Raw genomic sequence first — 24763 nt, 5'->3', positions numbered from 1 at the left:
GCACTAACATGAATTTCTGTTACTGCAGCCATTCCAAAGTCTGGAAATTGACACTTTTTTTTTTAATGCAAGTCCACATTACTGAATGGCTGAGTAGGTCCTATTTTCCTAACCTTGAGATTTAGAAAGAGAAGACATTTCCTAACATAAAAGTTGTACAGAAGTCACATTTGGAAGATTAATTCACAATGTTGTATTAAAAATACACTAGCCAAAGATTGATCTCAATCCTTTGCTAGCTTTCATTGTCTCTGAAAAATGTGACATTTTAAAGGTCGGTTAGCATATTCATATGAGTTTACTGTACATCCTCCACCTACCGAGGGCACCTGCCCTCAAGCTGTTTGTAGCCAATCGCCTCCCAACAAGGCCCTCAATTCTACCGAGGGCACAAATAGCTATGATGCAGAAAACACCCATCGAAGTCTGAAAATGTAATTGTAAACAGGGAATCACCATGAAGCCAGTGTGGTTCTAGCAGGATCCCACATAGATCAGTTCTTGGCCCTATGCTGTTTAACATTTCATTCAGTGGCCTGGAAGCAAACAAAATCATCACTAAGAAAGTTTGCAGATTACACAAAAATTGGGGGAAGGGGTAAATAATGAAGAGGACTGGTCACTAATACGGAGTGATCTGGATCACTTAGTTACATTAAAATACATACTGTTTGCTTGCACTCAGTTTACTAAGTGTAAATGTTATACCTCTAGGAACAAAGAATGTAAGCCATACTTGCAAGATGGGGGACTCTATCCTAGGAAACAGTGACTTTGAAAAAGATTTAGGCATTGGGGTTGATCGTCAGGTGAAAATGAGCTCACAGTGCAACCCGGAGGCCCAAAGGGCTAATGCGATCCTTGGATGCATAAACTGAAATCTTGAGTAGGAGTAGAGAGGATAGTTTACCTCTGAATTTGACACTAGTGCAATCGCTGCTAAAATACTGAGTCCAGTCCTGGCGTCCACAACTCAAGAAGGATGAGGGGAGGGAGGACTGACAGAGTCAGAGAAGAGCCATGAGAATGATTAAAGGATTAGAAAGCTTGCTTTATAATGACAGACTCAAGGAGCTCAAACTGCTTAACATTAAAAAAAGATGAAGAGGTGACTTGATCACCTCTACAGGTACATATGAGAGGAACAAATTTAATAAGATCTTCAATCTAGCAAGGAGCTAGACAAATTCAGACTGGAAATAAGGCATACATTTTTAACAGGGAGGGTAATTAATAACTGGAACTATTTACCACATTTTATGGTGGATTCTCAGTCACAGGCCATTTTTTTAATCCAGATTATGTGTTTTTCTAAAAGATATGATCTACAAATTATTTTGGGGAACTTCTATGGCCTATGTTACACAGGAGGTCAGATCACAATGGTGCCTTCTTCCTTGGAACCTATGAATCTGTGTCTGGCCAGAAGATAAAGCCCCATCCTACTGGACTCATACACAGATAACTGTGGCCATGTCTGTGTGACCTCCAGGCTTTGTTATTGCAACTCATGCCTAGGAAAGAAGCCATAAACTCTGAAAAGGGTCTAAATGGTACAAACCATAGCAGCCTGTCTGCTCATCAGATGTCTCCTAGAACTCCCCTCCAGTGTTCTGCCTCCCCTAATAAGAGAGTCCAGTTCAGCATCTCTATCCTGATATTTAAGCGCTTTGTGTGAATTGATCTAGTTACCTGAGCCACTACCTTTCTCTCCAGCACAGTGATCTCCTGTGACACCTTGGTTTCACTGGATCAAACTTATGACCAATAACTGAGAGGTTTGTCAACGTGGGAGACAAAACCTCCACAAGAGGTAGACAGAAACTATGGAACTCGCTCCTGCAACAGGTAAGAATGACCAGTTATCAGCATTCTCAGAACTAACTGCAAAGCTCATCCATTAGACTTGGCTTTCCTTCACAAAAGTCTTTGCACCCACACAAGACCTAACCAAGCAGTTTCTCTTACAGGTTGAAAAAGGAGGAGAGATTGTTACGTTTACTTTTAAGTAGCTGACAGGCACTCAGTACTATAGTGATGGGGACAAGATACTTAGATACTTAAACCAGTCTCTGATTATTTGTAATACAATCCTGCATTGGCAGGGGATAGACTTATCTAACAGGTCTTCTCTCTGCATTCAGTTCTGCACATACCTGTTTAAGATGGCAGTACATGTGAAATACCTGTTTTGACCTTTCAGGAAAGGATGACAGAAATCAGTCACCCAAACCCAGATATGAGAAAACCGGAGGCTCCATCAGAATAACGTTCTACATTAACACTTCTGAGATTTGAAAATGTATGTGTAATGGGTGAAAATGGGCTGTATTGTTTCCTACACAGCTCAAACAGTTATGTCTATGGACTTGTTCAATCCAATCTTACAGGTTTGGTAAGACAGCACATGGGCTAATCAAATACTTCTTTAGTGAAACAGACAAACCAGGAAGAAGGGTTGTCTGTTGGTGCTACCTCTTCACTTTTTACCAGCTTACTCCCCTCTTCCAGCATTAGCCGCCTCTTAGTGTCCCACTATCACTCTCCACTAGGGGTCACAGCTTTACTTGTATTACTCCATCTGACCAACTTACTGCCTATTCCCTCAAGAGCCAGCCAGTAAATCGCTTTAAATCTTCCATTAGAATGCATCTTCTGTCTCTGGCTTATGAGCGTAAAGCATTGGGTAACTCTTGATGTGATGAACATTCTGGAAATATTGTATTTATCACAATGACTAATGTGAACACTCCAATCCCTGATTTCCACAGCAAGAGTTAACTTCTCAGTTCCCCCACCCAAACACATTCATTACAGAAGTGGGTCTTGCCTTCTAAAGTGACTGACTATTATGCCTTTCACTTCTAGGGGCAGGACTTTCCTTGAAAAGCTCAGACCTGAGGACATTTCTGGGATTGGCAGTGACACAATAAGTAGTGAAAGTGACAATCAAGTCAGGTATATGAAAGTGCGATGTGTTTTATTCTTAACCACACATGTTGCATGAGCTCTGTCTCTAGTCTGGCACCAGCACTCCCTTCTCCTCCCACTTGGATGAGATCTACTGCTTTGACAGTAGCTATTCCTTTTCCTAGGAGTATTATCAGTGCACTAACACATGGTGATACCAGCAGTACTGACAGTTGCAGCGTGAAATACTTGGTTTGTTGCAGTACAAAGAACTGGCACAGAATTCAGGGACCAGCCCACCTGCATGTCACAAACAGACTCTCTCTTTCTGCCAAAAGAGACCTTATTCCCCAAACAGGATTGCTGAAGCCTAGTTGGTTTATTCAAACGCAAATGTCCATGTAGCACTGCCTGAATCACTGGCTCTAACATTATGTAGGCAGACAGATGGGATGTTAAAAAAACAAGCAAACAAAAATCTTTGGTTTAAGTAACATATTGACAAATATGTCTTCTGTTTTACTTGTAGTTAAAGTGTTATTAAATGATTATTAATAAACAACACCTAGTACTTACATGATCTTAAAGTTCTTTACAACACTGGGTACCCACTGTCATCCTCATGTGAGTTACGGGGAAATTCTTTAGTTCATTAACTTGCCCCAGGTAACAGCGTGTCAATGACAGAGCTGGAAACAGAAGCCAGTGCCTCAGGCCCAGTGCCCATGTCATTTGATCATATTACCCCTTTATTCTTCTCAGCAGATTGAAATAAAAAGCTAACTCTTCCCTACACACAGTTACAAGAGATCAGAAGATAATTTCTATACATCTGGTCAAAGCTACAGTCAAACAAAATGGATGTAATCGTGTCAAGTTCATTGCTAAAACCTTAGAGCAAAAATTCTCCCTTCCCCTCCCTGCTCTTTATTTTAAGCACCTCCCTCCATCACAGTAGCTTTGTTAGGGCCTAAACCCAAGAATGCAGATTATCAGCACAAGTCCCCTTTAAGTCACTGGGAGATGCAAGTGCTCAGCACCTGTCATGATCAGGCCATTCTATTAAGGTAGAAATTCATTTTCTGAATCAGACACACTTTCCCTGAGACTTGCTTTTGCAACAAAACCAAAAATGTTAACCACTTATTTTTGGTCCTTTTCTTTTCCAATTGAGGACATGGTCTCTAGAGTGTTTGTCTCCGAGCCACAAGCCTCTTCAGGCCCATTATTCAGATGTCTCTGAAATGGTGTCAGTGCCAGTGTTCAGACGATACATTGCGAGTCATGTCTTCCTAAGGATCTATACCAGAGACAAAGCTTTACTGGCTTCCAAAGATGTTCAGAAACCATGCACTGGTCTTCATTGTTGATTTTCTACAGTTTTCCAGTAAATTTGGACCAGTCTAGCTGACCATCAACATGCTGCATCAGTGCATGATCTCTCCTGCCAGTCCTGAAAGAAGAGCTTCGTTTGGAAGGCATGGTCCAGGATGGATTGAAAGTGCAGCTGAATGATTTTTTGTCTCATCCCATTCTCCCCATACTACGTTTCTGTCTAGACATCACCTTTTTGTCCAGCTCCTTATTCCTATTTTTCGCCTCCGCCTTTGTCTTATCCCATTATCTGGGGTCAGGTCATCGTTCTTCTGCCATCTTCACCTGCCCGAGCTGGCACTAAAGTCCACTTGCTTATCAACTTCTTTAATACAATCCATCCATTGCTTCCTCAGCTTTCCTCATGGTCTCTTTCTTACCACCCTCTCCTGCCATGCTATCTTCACTCAGTCCTCTTCATTCATCCTTTGTACATATCCAAACCAGCAAAGTTGCGCTTCTGAGATTTGTCAGCCACATCACAGATTTTGACTTCCATCGTAGAATCATAGAACTGGAAGGGACCTTGAGAGGTCATCTAGTCAGGTCCCCTGCATTCAAGGCAGGACTATATTATCTAGAGCATTCCTGACAGGTGTTTGTCTAACCTGCTCTGAAAAATCTCCAATGATAGAGATTCCACAACGGCCTTAGGCAATTTATTCCAGTGCTTAACCACCCTGACAGTTAGGAAGTTTTTCCTAATGTCCAACTTAAATTGCGGCAAGGGAGGTTTAAGTCCATTGCTTCTTGTCCTACCCTCAGAGGTGAAGAAAAACAATTTTTCTTCCTCTTCCTTGTAACAACCTTTTACATACTTGAAAAAGGTTATCATACATGTCAGTGGTCCCCAACGTGGTGCCTGTGGGCACCATGGTGCCTGCCAGGGCATTTATGTGCGCCCGCCTACTGCCTAGCAGAGGAGAGAAGCCAGAGCCCCGCACCTGCCGGGGACCGAGAACTCCGGGGCCTGCAGGCTGCAGGTGCTGGTATTCTCTGTCCCTGGCAGGCGCAGGGCTGTGGCTTCTCTCCGGTTTCTCCGGTGCTGTGGGCTGCAGGCGCTGGAGTTCTTTGTCCCTGACAGGTGTGGGGCCTGCCTAGTGCCCAGCAGGGGAGAGAAACCATGGCCCCATGCCTGCTGGGGACAGAGAACTCCAGGGCTGCAGGCACTGGTGTTTTCTGTCCCTGGCACGTGTGGGGCTGCGGCTTCTCTTCAGCTTCTCCTGGGCTGCAAGCTGTGGATGCCGGTGTTCTCTGTCCTCCGCAGGCACTGGGCCACGGATTCTCTCCGGCTTCAAAGCTGGAGAGAAGCCGCGGCCCCGCCCCTGCTGGGGACAGAGAACTCTGGGTCTGCAGGTGCCGGTGTTCTCGGTCCCTGGCAGGCGCGGGGCCACAGGCTTCATTCTATGTTAAAGTAAGAATAATAAACATATTTGGACCAGCAGTTTAAAAAAGTAAAATGTTTGTTGAAGTAAATAAGATGAAAACTGTTTGATATTTATTTTGTAAAAACTCCTTAATTTTTCTTACAGGTAGATAAAAAAAGAGCAAACTCACATGGTAAGGTGAAAGAGTAATTGCCAAATAATTCAATTAATACCTTTTACATGTAAAATTACCCCTTTTTATCTTATGGATTCATATATTGTGTAATATTAAATATGATGTTTTTCTTATTATTTAATGTACAAATACAAAATAAGCTTGAAAAATTGTTGGCGCCCGCCACACTCTTCTGAAAACATGAATGTGCTACTGGCCACAAAAAGGTTGAGGACCACTGATACATGTTATCATGGCCCCTCCCAGTCTTCCTTTTCCACAGTAAGCAAACCAATTTTTTTTCCCAATCTTCCTTCATAGGTCATGTTTTCTAGACCTTTAATCATTTTTGTCGCTCTTCTTTGGACTCCCTCCAATTTGTCCACATCCTTCCTGAAATGTGGTGCCCAGAACTGGACACAATACTCCAGTTGAGGCCTAATCAGCACAGAGTAGAGCGGAAGAATTACTTCATGTCTTGCTTACAATACTCCTGCTAATACATCCCAGAAGAATGTTTGCTTTTTTTGCAACAGTGTTACACTGACTCATATTTAGCTTGTGGTCCATTATGACCCCCCAAATCCCTTTCCGCAGTACTCTTCCCTAGGCAGTCATTTCCCATTTTGTATGTGTGCAACTGATTATTCCTTCCTAAATGGAGTACTTTGCATTTGTCCTTATTGAATTTCATCTTATTTACTTCAGATCATTTCTCCAGTTTGTCCAGATCATTTTGAATTTTAATTCTATCCTCCAAAGCACTTGCAACTGCACCCAGCTTGGTATCATCCATAAACTTAATCAGTGTACTCTCTCTGCCATTATCTAAGTCATTGATGAAGATATTAAACAGAACTGGACCCAGAACTGATCCCTGCAGGACCCCACTCATTATGCCTTTCCAGCATGACTGAACCACTGATGATTACTCTCTGGGAACAGTTTTTCAATCAGTTTTGCACCAGCCTTTATAGTAGCTCCATCTAGGTTGCATTTCCCTAGTTTGTTTATGAGAAGGTCATGCGAGACGTATCAAAAGCTTTACTGAAGTCAAGCTATACCACCTCTACTGCTTCCCCTCCTCCCCCCCCATATCTACAAGGCTTGTTACCCGGTCAAAAAAAGCTATCAGGTTGGTTTGACATGGTTTGTTCTTGACAAATCAATGCCGACTGTTACTTATCACTTTATTGTCTTCTAGATGTTTTCAAACTGATTGCTTAATTATTTGCTCCGCTATCTTTCCAGGTACTGAAGTTAAGCTGACTGGTCTGTAATTCCCTGGGTTGTCCTTATTTCCCTTTTTATAGATGGGCAAATATAGGGCCATTTCCGTCTTCTGGAATCTCTCCCATGACTTGTCAAAAATCAGCTTCTCCCCTAGTAGCTGTCACCACCTTCTGAAACAAAAAAATTGTCTCTAATACATGCCAAGAATGTGTTGGATAATCTGTGCCGGATAATCTGCGCCCTGCTGTGTTCCCCAACAGATGTCTGGGTAGTTGAAGTCCCCCATCACCACCAAGGCCTGTGCTTTAGATGATTTTGTTAGTAGTTTAAAAAAAAAAAAAAAAAAAAAAAAAACGCAGCCTCATCCACCTCTTCTTCCTGGTTAAGTGGTCTGTAGTAGACCCCTACCATAACATCACTCTTGTTTTTTACCTCCTTTATCCTTGCCCAGAAACTTTCAACAAGTCTGTCTCCTATTTCCATCTCAACCTCAGTCCAAGTGTACACACTTTTAATATACAAAGTAACATCTCCTCCCTTTTTTCCCTGCCTGTCCTCCTGAGCAAGCTGTACCCTTCTATACCAATATTCCAGTCATGCATATTATCCCACCAGGTCTCTGTGATGCCAACTGTGTCATAGTTGTGTTTATTTACTAACATTTTGAGTTCTTCCTGCTTATTCCCCATACTTCTTGCATTAATATATAGACGTCTAAGATACTGATTTGATCCGCTCCCATCCCCGTCTGTTCTGTTTTGTCTCTCCTTAATCCCTGTTATAACAGCCCATGCTCCCATCCTAATTCCAAACCTTCTCCCAGGTCTCCACGTTCTTGACTTACCTGTGGGCTTTGGTCACCTGTCTCCTTTTAACCTAGTTTAAAGCCCTCCTCTCTAGGCAAGCCAGTCTGTATCCAAATATGCTCTTCCCCTTCCTTGATAGGAGACCCCATCTCTGTTTAGTAGTCCTTCCTGGTACAGCATCCTGTGGTCAAGGAAGCCAAAGCCCTCCTGATGACACCATATTCGCAGCCAGGCATTCATCTCTAGGATGCATCTGTCTCTGCCTGAGCCCCTACCCTTGACCAGAAGGATCGAAGAGACCACGTGCACTCCCCACTACCTCACCCTTACTCCCACCAGAGCCCTGTAGCCACTTCTGATCTGCTCAGAGTCATACCTCGCAGTATTATCAGTACCCACATGGATGAGTAGCATGGGGTAGTAGTCAGAGGGCCGGACGATCCTTGACAATCCCTCCATAACGTCTTGGTTACAGGCCCCTGGCAGGCAGCATACCTCCTGGGATGTCATGTCAGGGCGACAGATGCATGCCTCCATCCCCTTCAGAAAAGAGAGTCATCAACCACCACTACCTACGTTTCCTCCTGGGAGTGGTGGCTGCGGTCCTCCTAGCCTTGGGGGTACATGGTTTCTCCTCCTCCACCTTTGGAGGGGGGAGAGGGGGAATTCCTCATCATTCATTGCCAGGGCAGCATATCGGTTTTCCATCACCATGGTGGGTGGGCTGGGAGTAGAGGTGGAGCACTGCTGCCAGAAGTAACTAGCTGCCAGTGCCCTCCCTGTGACAGAGCCATATCCTCCTCCCTCAGTGGTGTGAGAGTAATCCTCTGTAGCTGGATAACTTCCTCAGCCTTGGATGTCTCCATGTGACTACACTTGAGGAAAATCCTCGTGGGCATGGATGCTACTCAGCTCCTCCTTTAATCGCTCCCACCTGCTTCCTGAGAGATTCCACCAGCAGGCACCTTTCACACTGGATAGTCCCCCCAGTCTAGCTTTCTGAGAGAGGGAAATGCAGGCCAGAGTCTCCTAAGGCTTTCATTTCAAAATCTTGTCCTGTCAGAACTCTTATTGTGTGAAGACTTTTAAATCGCAAACCCCTGTAGGCACTCAACTTGCAGTCTCTTCACTGCCCATGCTTCAGAACTATTGCTCTGTACAGTGGGCCTTCAGTCTCAGTGGCATACACAACTCCTGAGAAGTTATCCCACACTCTTCCAGCTCTCCCCGTCTGAACTGTATTTCATGTTCAAACTTGCCATCTTCTGTGACTTGGCCATCCAGGTACTTGAATGGAATAAGAATAAACCAGATGGATCAGTTCATATTTTATTTCATAATTGTTTATATCAGAGGCAGGGGTATAATTATAGGGAATACATCCTTCCATAACTTGACAAACCATTACTTGAAGAGCATCCTGGATGTAATTCTCCATGAGACCACACACTGTTACTCAGCCCTGAAAAAACAGCCTCCTGTCAAGCACAGCACTTTGCTCAGCTGACTTAGGAAAGCAGGCATGCACTGAGCCAGTGGCAAAAGCAGCTACAGCAGAAGAGAGGCTGAGGTCAGTGAACTCTCAGGAGCAGGATTCAGGGGCTGGGGAAAGAGATCGCAGAATAGTGGCTGAGGGAAAGCTTGTGGATAGCATTCATGGAGAACGTTGTAAGGATTTTGATACACTTTCTTTGTTTTCCCCCCCAACTGCTACTTCCAGGAACCCTTCTGTTCTTGCACCTCCCTCCCTGTATTGTTACCTCTCCAAACTGTTATTAGGTCTGATCCTCTTTTCCCTCTATATATCCTGTTACTGGGTGCCCTAATCTGCTTACTCCGTTGCAGCTGCCATCTATGTCAACGACTCAGAAATCTCTCTCTGCACCCTGACCTTCCTCTGCAGTCTGGCTGCCTATAATGCTGGATGTTCAGCCTCCAGTTCAGCTTCAATATGGTGAAGACTGATCTTCTCTGCTCTCTTCTCCCTCCCTTCACCACCATCTTTCTCTTCATCCAGATTGCAACCTTGAGGCTAGAGCCACAAAGGGATTTAGGTGCCTACATTCAAAATTTAGATCCTCAAAACCTGCTCAGCTGTCACCAACCCCTCTCCATGCCTAAATTTCTGCCAGTGGAAGGGAGAGAGAGAGAGAGAGAGAGAGAGAGAGAGAGAGAGAGAGAGAGACTGAGGCCGACTCTATAGCCCAGTAGTTAGGGCTCATGTACAATGAGGGCAAGTCAGGGTCAAGACCTTGCTCCACATTCACTGGACTACGGGGAAAATTCATCACTACCACCAGCTTTTGTGAGAAAGGTGCCTCAGTCAAGGAGGGGGTTCATGTCTCTGAATCCCAACCAGATATAGGCACCTAAATCCCTTTCAAAAGCAGGGCTTAGGCCCGACTCCTCTCCTCAGCATGTCCTATTGGCTAGCTTAGGTAGCCCTCCACTCAGTGTGCTGGCTTTTGTGGATCCCATTCTCATACACCTCTCCCCCTGCAATCCAGGGTATAGGGAGCCTGGGCACCTGACTCCAGGCTGTGAGTTATGCTAGGCAGCAGGGCATCTAAACATTAGGCCTTGCTGCACTGAACCTAAGTCCCCTTTGTAGATCTAGCCTTTGGTGTCATGTTTCACACATCCAGGATGTCACCAAATCCTGACATTTCTTCCTCCACAACATACAGTCATTCCAACCCTTCCTTTCTGCCCCCACAGCTAAGAGGCATCTCCATGCCTTGGTTATCTCCTGCCTTGATGCAGTCTTGAGGATTTCCCCACAATTTTCCTTCTGCTTGACAACTCATATCATGGCCACCATCACTCCAGCTGGAGCTAGCTGGCCCAGACAGGACTCCCCCCCACCCCCCCACTTCCAAGCGTGATGAGTAACATTTAGTTGGCTAGTGAACTGGCTGCTGACTGGCAGGGTTTCCCCTGTCTCCCTGAACAGCTCATCTCTGTAGCATTCCCATACACTGCTGATAGACCTTGATTTTTTTTGTTTAAAAGCTCACATCTGACAATAACACAGCCCCAGCTGGGAAAGAGGTGTGGAGACTGAGGAGCTATAGAGGTGACAGTAAAAAGAAACAGATATCAAAGAAAGTGAGCACAAGGATTAGGAGCTAATATGTCACCTTTTCCAATTTGCCTTGAACCTGATGTTCATAAACCCTCTAAATCACTCTCTCATTTTTCCATAGTAACTGTCAGCAGCAGGAGACAGTGCCAAAATATGCTGTCAGCTCAGGGTAAATTGTTCTGCAACAGATTCCAAGGTAATACGCAAGGCCCTGTCTATTCACAGATGTTCTATTGTTTTAACGATATTGGCAGAAGCCCTAGGGTGGATACAGTTACTTTGTATAACAGCTTATACCAGCATAGCTATTCCTGTAGGGGAAGGGGAATGTGTGATACTGGTATAAAGGTGCCTTTTACCAGTATAACTATGCCCGTACTAGAAGCTATACTAGTATAACTATGTCAGTTCAAAACAAAACAACTAAAACCCCAAAATAAATCATACCCTCTCAGAAATAGTTATACCTGTACAAAAACTTGGTATAGCTGTGACAAAGTGGGAGTTTTCTATAATATGATTCCTAGGCACGCTTCGGTTCTCTATTTTCCTTTCCTTTCCCCTTCCCTGATCTGTTCCGCCAACAACCCTGTTCCCCAGCTCCAGCCAGCAGCAGGGCACAGCTGCAGCCTCTGTCTTAGTCCCCTCGCCTGCAGCTGACTCAAATCAAGAAAATATTATTTTGTGCAAAATGCATAAGCTTATGGAGACAGTGATTACAGGAAAAGAAGTTTGGTTAGCGTTCTGTTTGCATGAGGTAGACATGGACATTGCATGCCAGTAAAGTTACAAAGACCAGTTCCCAGCTGAGATACAAAAGCTCCATAACATGTTACAGTACAAAAGCTTTACTGTAGGGACAGCAAAGATCTTAATGGCTTTTCACAGGCTCTCACAGAGAAAAACTGGGAACAGTGAATGCTTCAATGATTGCAAAACTATTTTTCACTGAACTTTCACCATGGCTGCAGGGCAGATAAAGCAAAATCAAAGATAAGAAATTTCTCAGGTTTTGGCTGGATATTTTGAAGAATAGCTGCAGGGTATAGCTCACAACCCTTTTCCATGCCTGCAGCACTTCTGGGAGGGACCATCTTGGTGCATAACTTCAGTGTACCTCACTGGTCTATCCTTTGCCTTTTTGAAGAAGGCCATTCTCTGCCTCTTGCTCTCCTGCCTCAGTGTAATGTCACACAGAATCAAGGCAGCCTATAGGGGACGTAGAGGGGATTACTATCCAGCTCGCTCCTGGAAGTTTCCCTTCTGATAGCATACAGGCACCTCTGAGCTACACCAAAACTGCAAAGCCAGACTGGGAACATACTTCCCGACCACCCCCAGACTCGGAACATAATTCCCAACCCGGCCTATGTCCCCACCTCCAATGCACAACAGCAAAAACAAATCCCAAAGCACACATCTCTCACCGGCTCCCCCAAGGATGGGAAGACTCTCAGGGAGGTAAAGGCAGAAATTTACGCTAAAAATGCTATCACAGCTTCCCTAGAATATGAACAATAATCACTTGTGAATTTTTTCCGCTCTTCTAAATACTCCCTCAGCCACAGAACTGGCCAGACCCTCGAGGACAGGGCCTTTATCAATGGCTGAGCTGCTGGCTAACCCAAGGGGGAGAAAACAAAAAACTCATGATAACTTCATGGACATCACTGCAAAGTCCAAAACAACTGCCCCTTCCCGCCCCCCCACCTTCCTCCCCCCCCCAAAAAAAGTGGTGGAGGTAGTTGTTGAGAATGGAAAGGGAAACAGACAGGGAACTCTTCAGAGATTCCAGGAGTGGCCAATGACATTGTGGGATTCAAAGCATTGCAGTTGCCAGAGACAGTATTGCCGTGGCCAAAGACTGTACCAAAGACGACAGGGAGATGCAGAGGCAGCTCCTGAATACAACACAAAGCCAAAATGCTGTGTTACAACATATATTGCTGTTAGGGCAGCATGCACTGCACTGTTGTAAACCAGGACCCAGTCATGTTCTGCAGCCCACGGACAACACAGGATAGTGGGAGCGCTGGTAACTCCTCCCTGCTATACCCCACAGGAGAGCTCTCAGAGGCCATTCCCCTCATAGACCCAAGCTCAGGGCTCTGATAACAGTTGTACCTGCCGGCCCAGCTCTTTAGAGACCTCTACTGCCCTGGTAACTTCAAGCCTCACCATTCAACACCATAAGACCCATGAATAAGAAGTGGCAGAGGCAAAATGTAAAGCTCGCCTGTGACTTCAAGCCATGCAGTGTACTGTTGCACTTTAAATGTTTTGACTATCGTTTTAATTAGAGGTTTCTTTGTAGTTAGACAATAGATTTTTCAATTATGAAACAATGCATTAAAAAACAAACATACTGTTTCATTATGGTTTCATTTATAGGTTTCTGTTTTGCTTATTACGTAATAGTTTGAATTTCTCAGTGTTTTTATTATAAAAAGAAAAGTTCATAAGGGATCAAGGCACATAACACAAATTCATTATGCTTTATATAACTCATACCATTTTACAAGATTACTAGGCAAAGAAATGAGGTAAAATAAGGACCGCCACAACACTGCACCGCTAGTGCCCATAAACACCACAAAACTGCTCACAATCCACCCAGCCCTCCCTGCGGGTTAACAGCTGGATGTACAGCCGCACAGTTTCAGGCTTGAGACTCAATGTAGGAACAATAGGCATCCTTGACAAAATTGTCCTGTCTTGTTTCCATTTTCTGCTGGACACTTTGCTGGCTGCTCAAACCGCTGAGCAAGTGTCTGCACCTCAGTCTCCCACTCATCGCTAAAACTCTCCCCCTTTTTCTCACAAACATTGTGCAAAGCACAACATGCTGCTATGATCTGTGGCACTTTTTTCCTGCTGCTTCCAACCTATTCCACAAACAGCACCACATTCCTTACAAACAACCAAATGCATGTTCCGCGGTCATTCTGCAACTACTGAGACAGTAGTTGAACAAGTGTCCTATGAATGGCTTCATTAGCCAGGGAACCAAGAGGACAAGCCATGTCTCCCAGGATAATGAGCAGTGTCCACACCACGAAGGTCCATAGTGTTTCTGGTGGCAAGCAGTCCTTTCACCACTAAGGTATACAGAGTGGAGTTCTGAAAGATCATAGCATCATGGATCTTTCCAGACCAGCAAGCATCTGACCTTAGATCTGCCCATGGTGTTCTGCAAGCCCTTGGAGCACCATTGAGAAATGACCCTTTCAGTTTATAAATTCTGATCCCTGATAGGGGAGGGAGGTTTGTGGGCAAATAAGTGCATGGGTCCCATCAATTATCCCAGTACAATGTTGGAAGCCCATGTGTACAGAGCCATTAGTCACTTCCTGAACATTACCAAAACTTTAACCCAATCCAGCAGTACCTTTTCCATGGCAGCACATGCCTATATGACAATGGCCCCTCCCCATGCTGAATTGGTTAGCTATGAAACAGTAGCATTTCGGGGGGGACTGGTTCCCAGATGGCAAGGACAACCCAACTGATCACAGGTATGGGACAGCTCATATTGGTTCACTGCTGCTGCAGCTCCGGGGTTAGTTCAGCATATAATTCCAAAAAGGCTGCCTTTCCCATCCTGAAATTCTCCCTACACTGCTATTTGTTCCAGGTCTGCAGAATGTCCAATCCACACTGGTTTCCCCAAGCCCAGAAACTGCCCTGCACAGCATGAAGCTGCTCCAGGAACCATTCCTCTGCTGTCAGTTGCTTAGCGTCCTCCTCTTCTGCCCCTGAATCTCCTACTACTGAGGAGCTGCTGATGCCACATCACTTATTCAATGGGTGAAATCCAAAGCCAAATTTATCCAGCATTGAGAGCTCTAATACAGCCCAAACTGCTTATGCACATTCAAAGTTGCCAGCATAGGAGTGCAGAGCATTGCTGGGTCTGTGTGGGCTGACAGCAATTCAGAAGTGGTGCTAGACCGCCCAAAAGGGAAGGACAGAGTGGAGACAGAGGAAACATAGGTGTTTTGGGGTTTGTTTTTTTTTCCAAAAAGTAAACATATCTGGCTTCTGCTTTGCATCCTACAATGCACAGTGAGAAATCTCAGAATGCACACTGCTCAGCAGCAAAGCAAAGGACAATGCTATACCTCCAAGAATGCCATGCCCTTAGTACACAGCAAGCCCCCCTCATGTGTATACAGTGAAACACACAGAGAGCACACCATCCTGTGCGCATGCTATTAGTGGAGCCTGCATATTGTGCATTACCTGACATGCCCCACCTATAGTCAAGCCCCACATGTCTGCGATTCAACAGATCCATGTGCCCATATAGCTCAGTGTCTGCAACTTTGATCGATCTCCACACAACCAGTCAAAACAATTCAGGGCCCAATTATTGCATTTTGTCACTGGCCTCTGCAGGGGGCAGAGCATCAGGAAGCGTTCAAGCAGAGGTGAAAGTTAAGCCGGTCCAGTCAGGTACGGCGTACCGGCAAGAGCCAGTAAACTGTGCTGGACTGCACTGGCTTCCACGGCAGGGATTGAAAGGGCTCTGGGCTGCCTGCAGCTGCGGGCAGCCCAGAGCCCTTTCAATCCCAGTCACGGCTCTGGCAGCCAGGTTGGGGCCAGGATTTAAAGGGCTCAGGGCACCCCTCAGTGGCAGGAGCTCTGGGCCCTTTAAATTCCTGCCCCAGCCCCGCAAAACTCGGGGTTCCCCCCGATGGCCAGAGGCCCGGGCCCTTTAATTTGCCCCTGAGCCCTGGGGTGCTCCCAGCCACCTCTTCAGCTGGAAGCCTCTGGCTGATTTAAAGGCCCTGGCTCTCCCAGCCACAGCTGGTGCCCCAGGGCCTTTCAATCTTGAGAGGCCATGCCTCTTCTGGATGAGGCCACGCCCTCCTCAGGACTCCAGCAGTACCGGTAAATCCTGTAAGTTACTTTCACCCCTGCGTTCAAGGGGCACAATCCTTCCCTGAGCACCTCAACACACGGGGAGCAAGTGGAACTCACTGGTTGGTATGTGTTCCATGTCCCCCTCTGTGCCTGATCCACGGAGGAGATGAGTCTTACAGCCCCAGCTATACACACTGGCTCTTCAGCTCAGCTCAAGCTGTAGAAACTCATGCTGTCCACTGTGAAGGTCTCAGTTTAGCCCCTACTATGAGCCAAAATGGTAGCTGTCTCTAGGCCCAACAATGCTCTACCTCTTCTGTTTACTCTCAGCTCCTCCTGCCTTCCTCCCATGCAAGGCCAGGGCAAATTCCCCTACAGCATTGGGACTTCTTCAAAGGAAAGCCCTTTGGAGAAGTGAACAGTTTGGGGGTTAGCAATTTAAGATGTTAAAATTCACCTGAAATCCTTGCCAAATAATTCCAGCTTACTTGCCAATTAAATCTTGCATAATGTCCTCAGCAGAAGTTACTCACCTTGCAATAACTGAAGTTCTTCGAGATGTGTGTCCCTGTGAGTGCTCCACTGTAGGTGATGGTGCGTCCCGGCGCCACTGATCGGAGATTTTCGGTAGCAGTGCCTGGTTGGGACGCACACACTCAGTTGGTATCTCCCATCTCGTTGGAATCTTCCTGAGTGCGGAACCTTCAGTTCCTTCTCTACCATGGAGAAATCATACTAGTACTCCAAAGTAGAGGGAAGGAGGGCAGGGAGTGGAGGACCCACAGGGACACACATCTCGAAGAACTTCAGTTACTGCAAGGTGAGTAACTTTCTCTTCTTCTTCGAGTGCTGTCCCTGTGGGTGCTCCACTGTAGGTGAATGTGAAGCAGTACCCACTATGGTTGGTGGGATTTTGGAGTTGTGTGAGGAACAAAGGTAGACAGTACCATATGGCCGACTATGGTGTCTGCCGTGGTATCCCATGTGATAGCATAACGTTTGGCAAATGTGTGGTCAAATGTCCACATGGCCACCTTGCATAGGTCTGTAACAGGTATGCTGTGGAAGAAGGCAATGGATGTTGACATTGCTCTAGTAAAATGAGTCTTAACACCCTCTGGTGGTTGAACATTCTGGGTCTGATAGCAAGATCTGATGCAGACGGAGATCCATTTGGAGAGTCTTTGCTTAGAGATAGCGTCACCCTTTGATCTCTTGGTAGCAGAAACAAAAGCCTAGGGAATTCATGAAATAGTTTAGTTCTGAGAAGATAGAACGCACGAGCCCATTGGACATCGAGAGTATGTGATGCAGCTTCCTGTGGAGTCATGCGAAGTTTGGGATGGAATACAGGTAAGTGTATTGACTGGTTAAGGTGGAAGGTAGACCCCACGTTGAGGAAGAATTTGGGGCGGGTTTGTATGGTAAGCTTGTGTTGAGAGAAAATGGTGTAGGGAGGGTAGGCCATCAGGGCACTTATTTCACCAACCCTTCTTGTTGATGTTATGACAACCAAGAAAGCCACTTTCCTGGACATGTGGAGCAGGGATGAGGTGGCCAGGGGCTCGAAAAGGGATTTCATAAGAGCGCGGAGAACGAGGTTGAGACTTCAGGAGGCTACCAGTGAATGAATCTCAGGGTAGAGATTTTGCAGGCCCATGAGGAAGCGTTTCATGGTGGGGCTGTAAAAGTGAATAGCCATCCAGAGTGTCATGGAAGGTGGTACGGGCTGCGAGGTGTACTCTGATAAAACTGAGTAAAAAGCAGTCCTGTTTTAGTTCAAAAAGATAGTCTAAGATGTCAGGGAGGGTTGCAGTCTGGGGTATTAGGCATCTGTGGGAGCACCAGATGGAGAAGCATTTCCACTTTCACAGGTAAGTCTTAGGAGTGGGGTCCCTTCTACTGTGCAGGAGAACATGTTGGACCTATTCTGAGCAGGCTAATTTGTGGGACTGAAACTATGAAAGAACAACACCGTCAGATGGAGTTTCCAGAGCTGCAGATGAAGAAGCCGACTGCAGTTCTGGGAAAGGAGATGTGGTCTGTTGGGGAAGAGTACTGGGAGGACGGATGGACATGCGTAGCAGGTAAGAATACCATGTCTGCTTGGGCCAAGCTGAGGCAATATGTATGACCTGAGCCTTGTCCTCCGTGATGTTGCGTAGAACCCTGTGTATGAGTGGAATCAGTGAAAAAAGGGGAGAGCCAGGCTTAGGGGCCACAGAGATATCCTGCTGCTCCCTAGGCTGGTGTGCTGCAGAGCGTGAAGTCTGAGCAGAAGCCCAGAGTGATTTTAGTTTCACTTTGGCAGGAGTCGAGAGCCCCGCAGGAGGTCTGAATCTGCTCGGTGCTGGGGTGGAATGCGTTGTCGGCACCGAGTCCATTGTCGGTGCCGGGGGAACCGGTGCCAGTGCCGAGGAGAGCTTCACGCTGCGGGAAGTCAGGTCCCTGCTTTAGAGCCCCATGAGAGTTGCTTGTAAAGTACAGGGGCAGTTAGAGTTGCCTGCTCTTGGTGCTGACAGGACCAAGGGTAAAGACCCTGCAGGAGTCTTTCCCCTCTTGAGTGTCTCTGAGAGGAGACATTAGGGCTTCCTGCCTCTTCACGTGAGAGGGTGAAGCTGGGCTCCCGGTCGGTTCTGACCTGGCAAGGGAGCTGGTTTACTGCCCTGCTCCACAGGCGGCTGCAGAGCTTCTTGCCTCTGCTCCAGAGAGGGTGAAGCCATGCTCCAGGTCATTTGGACCTGGCCTGGGAGCGTGAGGGAGCGGGTTTGCCATTACCTGTCTCCAGAGGCGGCTGCAGGGATTTCTGCATGAGAAGCAGTTTCAGCCACAGGTTCCTGTCAGGACGAGCCCTGGTTTTGAGGCTTGTGCAGTGGACACACTTGGCAGGGACGTGTGTCTCGCCAAGGCACTTCACACAGCGTAAGTGTCCATCGGACATTGGCATAAATTCCTGACAGGAAGCACATTTCTTGAATCCTGAAGCCCCCAGCATTATTGCACTAGTAATGTCAGGGGAGAGTGTCTTGGTGGGAGACAAACTTGAGGGGAATATTTTTTTTTAAACTAAAGTAACTATTCTAAAGGAAGGGAAACAACTGGGATGTTACTAACTAACTATTTCTGTTCTTTGTAATTGTTTCCTTCAAAAACCAGGGAAGAGAATCAGCACTGCTCTAAGTCCCGTCTTCGGCTGAGGACGGTTGAGAAGGAACTGAGGAGGGTGCAGAACACATGCGCTCAGGAAGATTCCAGCAAGACGGGAGATACCAACTGAATACATGCGTCCCAACCAGGCACTGCTACCGAAAATCTCCACTCAACGGTGCCGGGACGCACCGTCACCTACAGTGGAGCATCCACAGGGACAGCACTCGAAGAAGAACATCTGGTACTTACAAGACAGTTGTGGAAGAATGCAAACATACAGGATTGAAAAGCCCAAATCTTGATTCCTCAGCTACAGCCAGGCAGTACCCAGGGCAGCTCAGAAATGGGGAGAAGGTGACCTTTCTGCTCTCTTGATTCCAAACTGGCTGTGTTCCAGGCCATTTTCCCTCAGCATACCTGAGTCCACAGGGCCAACACACAGCCAGGGCTCAGGAGGACACAGGAAAGCTCCAGTCATGCCCTTTATGCCAACAGCAGAGAGCTAGGGGACAAGATAGCAGCTCCTATGTCACATTAAATGCCACTGGATGATCCCCCTGCACAGGGTGATCCTCCCATGGTCAGTTTTACCGACTTTGGGAACAGAACCTGAAAGCAATGTGATGCAAAGTGGCCATGCAGTACCCCAGGATCTGGCCCAAGTTGCCTCCAGCCCCGGGCTTCAAACTCCTTGAAGCCCTTAGCAGAATTAATCTAGCCAGCATGCAAGGGCACACACTGGTAGAGGATGACTCCGAGCTCTTTGAGTCACTTTCATGAAGTATTTTGTTTTTACACGGAAACTTCACTTTACATCTCCTTGCTTTCTCATGACAGAGGTATTCAAGACCACCAATATTCTTTTAAGACATTTCCCCATAAAGTCACTGGTTCACCTGTAGAATCTCATATAGGATGCTCATCCTTCCAGTGTTAACACAAGATGCAGAATTATCAATTTTATTTTATTTTTTGAACAAAATAATTGCAGACTCCAGGCTAGAGACTATGATTTGAGATTAAGCCCACATGCGAAGGGTAAAGTTGAGGGTATGTGCCGCTCTGTGTTAAGAAGCTCATTTTATAATGAGCTAAGATGAAAATGGCTAAAGCCTCTGATAGAAAGCAACAGAGCTTTGTCTCAAGATCTAGCACAGCAGTTCTCAAACTGTGGGTCATGACCCCCTTTGAATGGGGTCACCAGGGCTGGCTTAGATTTGCTGGGGCCCAGGGTTGAAGCCCAAACCCCACTGCCCAGGGCCGAAGTCAAAGCCCAAGGGCTACAGCCCTGGGTGGCAGGGCTCAGGTTGCAGGCCTCCTAACTAGGGTCTGAAGCCCTTGAGCTTGAGCTTGCCTTCCCTGCCCAGAGCGGTGGGGCATAGGCTTTGGCCCCCTTGGGGTTGGGTGGGCTCAAGCTTTGGTCTACCCTTTTGGGGTCCTCCACGTAGGAGCCAGAGATGGGGCATACCACTGCTTCTGGGAGCTGCTTGAGGTAAACATTGCCTGGAGCCTCCTCCCCTCACCACCTCCCGTGCCCAAACTCCTTGCCCCAGCCCTGATCCCCCTCACGCCCTCCGAACCTCTTGGTCCCACCCTTCTGCACCCCAGAGCCCTCACTCCCCTGCTCATACCCCTGCCCCAGCCTGGAACCCCCTCCCACACCCTGAACTAATTTGTAGCCCCACTCCAGAGTCCACACCCCCAGCCGGAGTCCTCACCCCCAAACCCACACCCCAACCTCCAATTTTGTGAGCATTCATGGCCCACCATACAATTTCCATACCCAGATGTGGACATCGGGCCAAAAAGTTTGCCCACCCCTGGTCTAGTCTGCCCTCCTGTATAACACAGGCCTTGGAACTTCCCCAAAATAATTCCCACAGCATCTCTCTTAAAAAAAAAAAAACATCCAATCTTGACTGAAAAATTGTCAGTGGTGGAGAAGCCACCAGAACCCTTAGTAAATTGTTCCATTGATGAATTACCCTCACTGTTAAACATTTACACTTTGGGCTGGTCTACACTGGTGGGGGGGGGGCGGGGGAGAAAAATTGATCTAAGATACGCAACTTCAGCTATGCTATTTGTGTAGCTGAAGTCGAAGTATCTTAGTTCAACTTACCTGGCCGTCCTCACGGCGGCAAGTCTACCACTGCGGCTCCCCTGTTGACTCCGCTTACTCCTGCCGACGTGGAGAATGGGTGTCGATTCAGGGATCGATTTATCATGTCTAGACGAGATGCAATAAATTGATCCCTGATAGATCGATTACCACCTGCCGATCCAGCAGGTAGTGTAGACGTGGCCTTTATTTCCGGTCTGAATTTGTCAAGCTTCAGCTTCCAGCCATTCAATTATGTTATGCCTTTCTCTGCCAGACTGAGGAATCCATCATCAAAAATTTTTTTTCACGTGCAAGTACTAATATACCATGTGATCAAGTTGCCCCTTAACCTTTTTATTAAGTTAAGTAGATTGAGCTCCCTGACTATCACTATAAATGCATGCTTTCTAATCCTTTAATCAATCTCATTGCTCCTCTCTGAACCCTCTCCCAATGTTCAACATCCCTCTTGAATTGTGGAACCAGAACTGGACACAGTATTCCAGGAGTGGTTTCACCATTTAGCTGTATTAAAAAAAAAAAAAAACAAAAAAAAAAACCAAACTACACATTTGCTTGCACCCAGCTTACCAAGAGATCCAGATTACTCTGTATTACTGACTTGTCCTCTTTATTATTTACAACTCCCTGAATTTTGGGGTTATCTGTAAACTTTATGTTTTCTTCCAAGTAATTAATAAAGATGTTAACTAGCATAGGGCCAAGAACCAATCCCAGCGGGACCCCACTGGAAACACATGCACTTGATGATGAGGATTCTCTCTTTATAGTTGCTAATTGATAGGTCTCAAAATGTAAATTTTTAGTCCATTTAACATGTGATGTGGCACGTTAATTTTATATCATTCTAGTTTTTCCCCCCAAATCAAAATGTCATGTAGTACAAAAGCCTAAGTATATTATATCAACCAAGCATGAAATCTCATTAAAAAAAAGAAAAGAAAAGAAAGAAAAGTTAATTTGACAGGATCTATTTTCCATAATTTATTGTCCTCCTTTAACTACTGAGTCCCATAGCAGCCACTCCATTGTCTTGCCTGGGGTTCATATTAGATTGACAGGCCTATAATTATCTGGGTCATCCCAGTTACCCTTTTTAAATACTGGCACAACATGTGCTTTCTTCCAGTCTTCTGGAATTTCCTCAGTTTCCTAGATTTATTGAATAGCAATATTAATGTCCAGCAAGCTGATCAGCCAGCTCTTTTAAGACTCTTGTATGCAAGTTATCCAGATCTGCTGATTTTAAGAGTCTAACTTCAGTAGCAACTGTTTAACTACCTCCTCCTCAGATGCTAGTGAAATGGACAGATTGATATGACACCATGGACTATAATGGCTTACTTCTGATAAAGGTAGAAATGTTCAGTAAATATTTCTGTTCTGTATTAGAGGGGAAAAAACAAATGGATATAGCCATATCATATAACAGAGTAAGGGAGATCAGAATCAGGCCCCTTACTTTAAAAAAAGTGTTCACACTAGGCCTTGCACTGGGTATGCTAAGGTCCAAGCTAATTTCTACCTTGAAGAAATGGAGTTTAAAATGGAAACACTGGCCAAACATAGTTACAACATAGCAACAATAGCACCAGCAGAGGGCCCATTCCTGCAAGGTGCTGAGCACCTTCGATTCCCGTTCAATTGGCTGTATGCTCAGCAATCTACTTCACCATGGTGACTTCCACTTAGGCCAGAATTAAGAAGTAACGGGATAAACCATTAGGAAAAAATCCACTTTTGCATCCATTTTCCCAGAGCTGGATGGGTCCATCTCTGTGATTGTTTGTTCACTCACACCAAGACTAGCTGAACCATTATCCTGGGTCCTCCTCTCAGCGTGTCTGGAAATAGACCTCATAGTTACAGATATTCCACCTTTCAAACAGTCCTTTCTGAGACACAAGAAACTACCAAAAACAAACACACTCATCAAATAATACTGCCGTAAACAAGGTCTTCACTATGCTGCAATAATAAAACTGGCGATGCAACATGATAGCGTCCCAGGATGGATAATAAGTGCTAGTGTAGTAAACAGGACTCCCAGGCCCTTTCACCTACATAACTCTGTCTACATAGTTCTGCCTTGTGTTGTATTTGGCAGTGCTACGTGGTGTTCTCATTTAGGCAAGAAGCCTGACATGTATTTTTACAGCAGAGGAATCAACAGGGGGGAAAAGGGTTTTCTGGATGCTTAATCTGTAGTTTATAATGTGTGTGGTAGTGTTGTAGCGATGTTAGTCCCAGGAGATGAGAGAGAGAGAGAGAGAGAGAGAGAGAGAGAGAAGGGGGGTGAGGTAATATCTTTTATTGGACCAATTTCTGTTGGAGAGAGAGACATGCTTTCGAGCTCACCAACAGAAATTGGTCCAACAACAGATATTACCTCTTGTCAGTTTAGAATGGTATATTACTATGATTTGCTTGCTGCTGACAATGGACTTGCTGCTGTATAATATGCGGAACTCAGACAGACTCTGCTTCAAAGACCTTACCCACCAACGCAGACAGGAAAGAGCAGGGCTAGATGGAGGAACAGTTGTGGGTGGAAGGGGGCGTTATAATCTGTTTTAAAGCATTTTCATTCACTTCTTGTGGCAGTGCAGAAGAAGGGAGTGTTTAGAGCAGTGGTTTTCATTTTTCAGGCAACCCAGCTGAAGAAAATCGTTAATGCCTGTGACCAAACAGAGCTGGGGATGAGGGATTTGAGGAGTGAGAGAGGCTCAGGGCTGGGGCAGAGGTTTGAGATGCGGGGGTGAGGGCTGCAGGGCGGGACCAGGAATGAGGGGTTCAGAGTTTTGGGGGGCAGCTCAGGGCAGGGGGTGCAGGCTCTAGGCTTGGGATGAGAGAGTTGGAATGCAGGAGGGGGTCAGGGCTCTGGGCTGGGGTTGGGAATTAGGGGTTTGGGTTGCAACAGAGGGCTCAGGGCTGGGGCATGGGTTTACCTCCAGCAGCTCCCAGTCAACAGCGCAGCTGGGGTTCAGAGGCATGCTTCTCGCCTGTCCTGGAACCACAATCACCCTGTGCCCCAGAAGTGGCCAGCAGCTGGTCCGGTTCCCAGGTGGAGGCACACAAGCAGCTCTCGCCCACAGGCTCTGCCCCCACCAGCTCCCATTGTCTGGGAGTGTGGAGCCAGTGCTTGGGGCAGGAGCAGCACATGGAGCCCCATGGCAGCCCCCCCGCCTAGGAGCCGGACCTGATGCTGGCTGCTCCTGGGGCACAGCGCTGTGTTGGAACAGGTAGGAACTAGCCTGCCTTATCTGGGCAGCACCACCAACGGGACTTTTAACGCCCAGTCGGCGGTGCTGACCAAAGCCGCTGTGACCCAGTACCTTACATTCTGCAATTCAATACTGGGATCATGACCCACAGTTTGAAAACCACTGGTTTAGAGGGGATACTAATGAGGAGAGGTTTTTTTCCTGGTGAACTAGGCTAGCCAGAGCATTGTGGCTCAGGTTAAGCAGTTTTGGAAAAAACAAAACAAAAAACAAAAAAACACAACACACACACACACACACACACACCACCCTATCTGGATACTCAGTTTAAATGGATGGGAACTGAGCATCCAAATCTTCAAACAGCTTTGAAAAAACTCTACCTTCCTTGTGCAGGGGTGATATAGACAAAGGCACAGAGGCAGCTGTGAGAGAAATGGACTAACTG

At 46.3% G+C, this 24763-nt stretch overlaps 1 long non-coding RNA gene across 1 annotated transcript in view; it reads right to left on the bottom strand.

The window, feature by feature from the left end:
* Nucleotides 1–459: 459 nt before the first annotated feature.
* Nucleotides 460–24763, bottom strand: part of LOC127045436 (uncharacterized) — a 45106-nt gene continuing 20802 nt past the window's right edge. The window contains exon 3 of the long non-coding RNA XR_007772709.1: nucleotides 460–536. This is a non-coding gene — a long non-coding RNA (uncharacterized LOC127045436). The remainder of the gene's footprint in view (nucleotides 537–24763) is intronic.

This window comes from Gopherus flavomarginatus, chromosome 2 (assembly GCF_025201925.1).
Source record: "Gopherus flavomarginatus isolate rGopFla2 chromosome 2, rGopFla2.mat.asm, whole genome shotgun sequence".
Classification (NCBI taxonomy): domain Eukaryota; kingdom Metazoa; phylum Chordata; order Testudines; family Testudinidae; genus Gopherus; species Gopherus flavomarginatus.
Note: the sequence above shows the minus strand (reverse complement) of the source record. Positions and strands in the feature narration are given on the sequence as shown.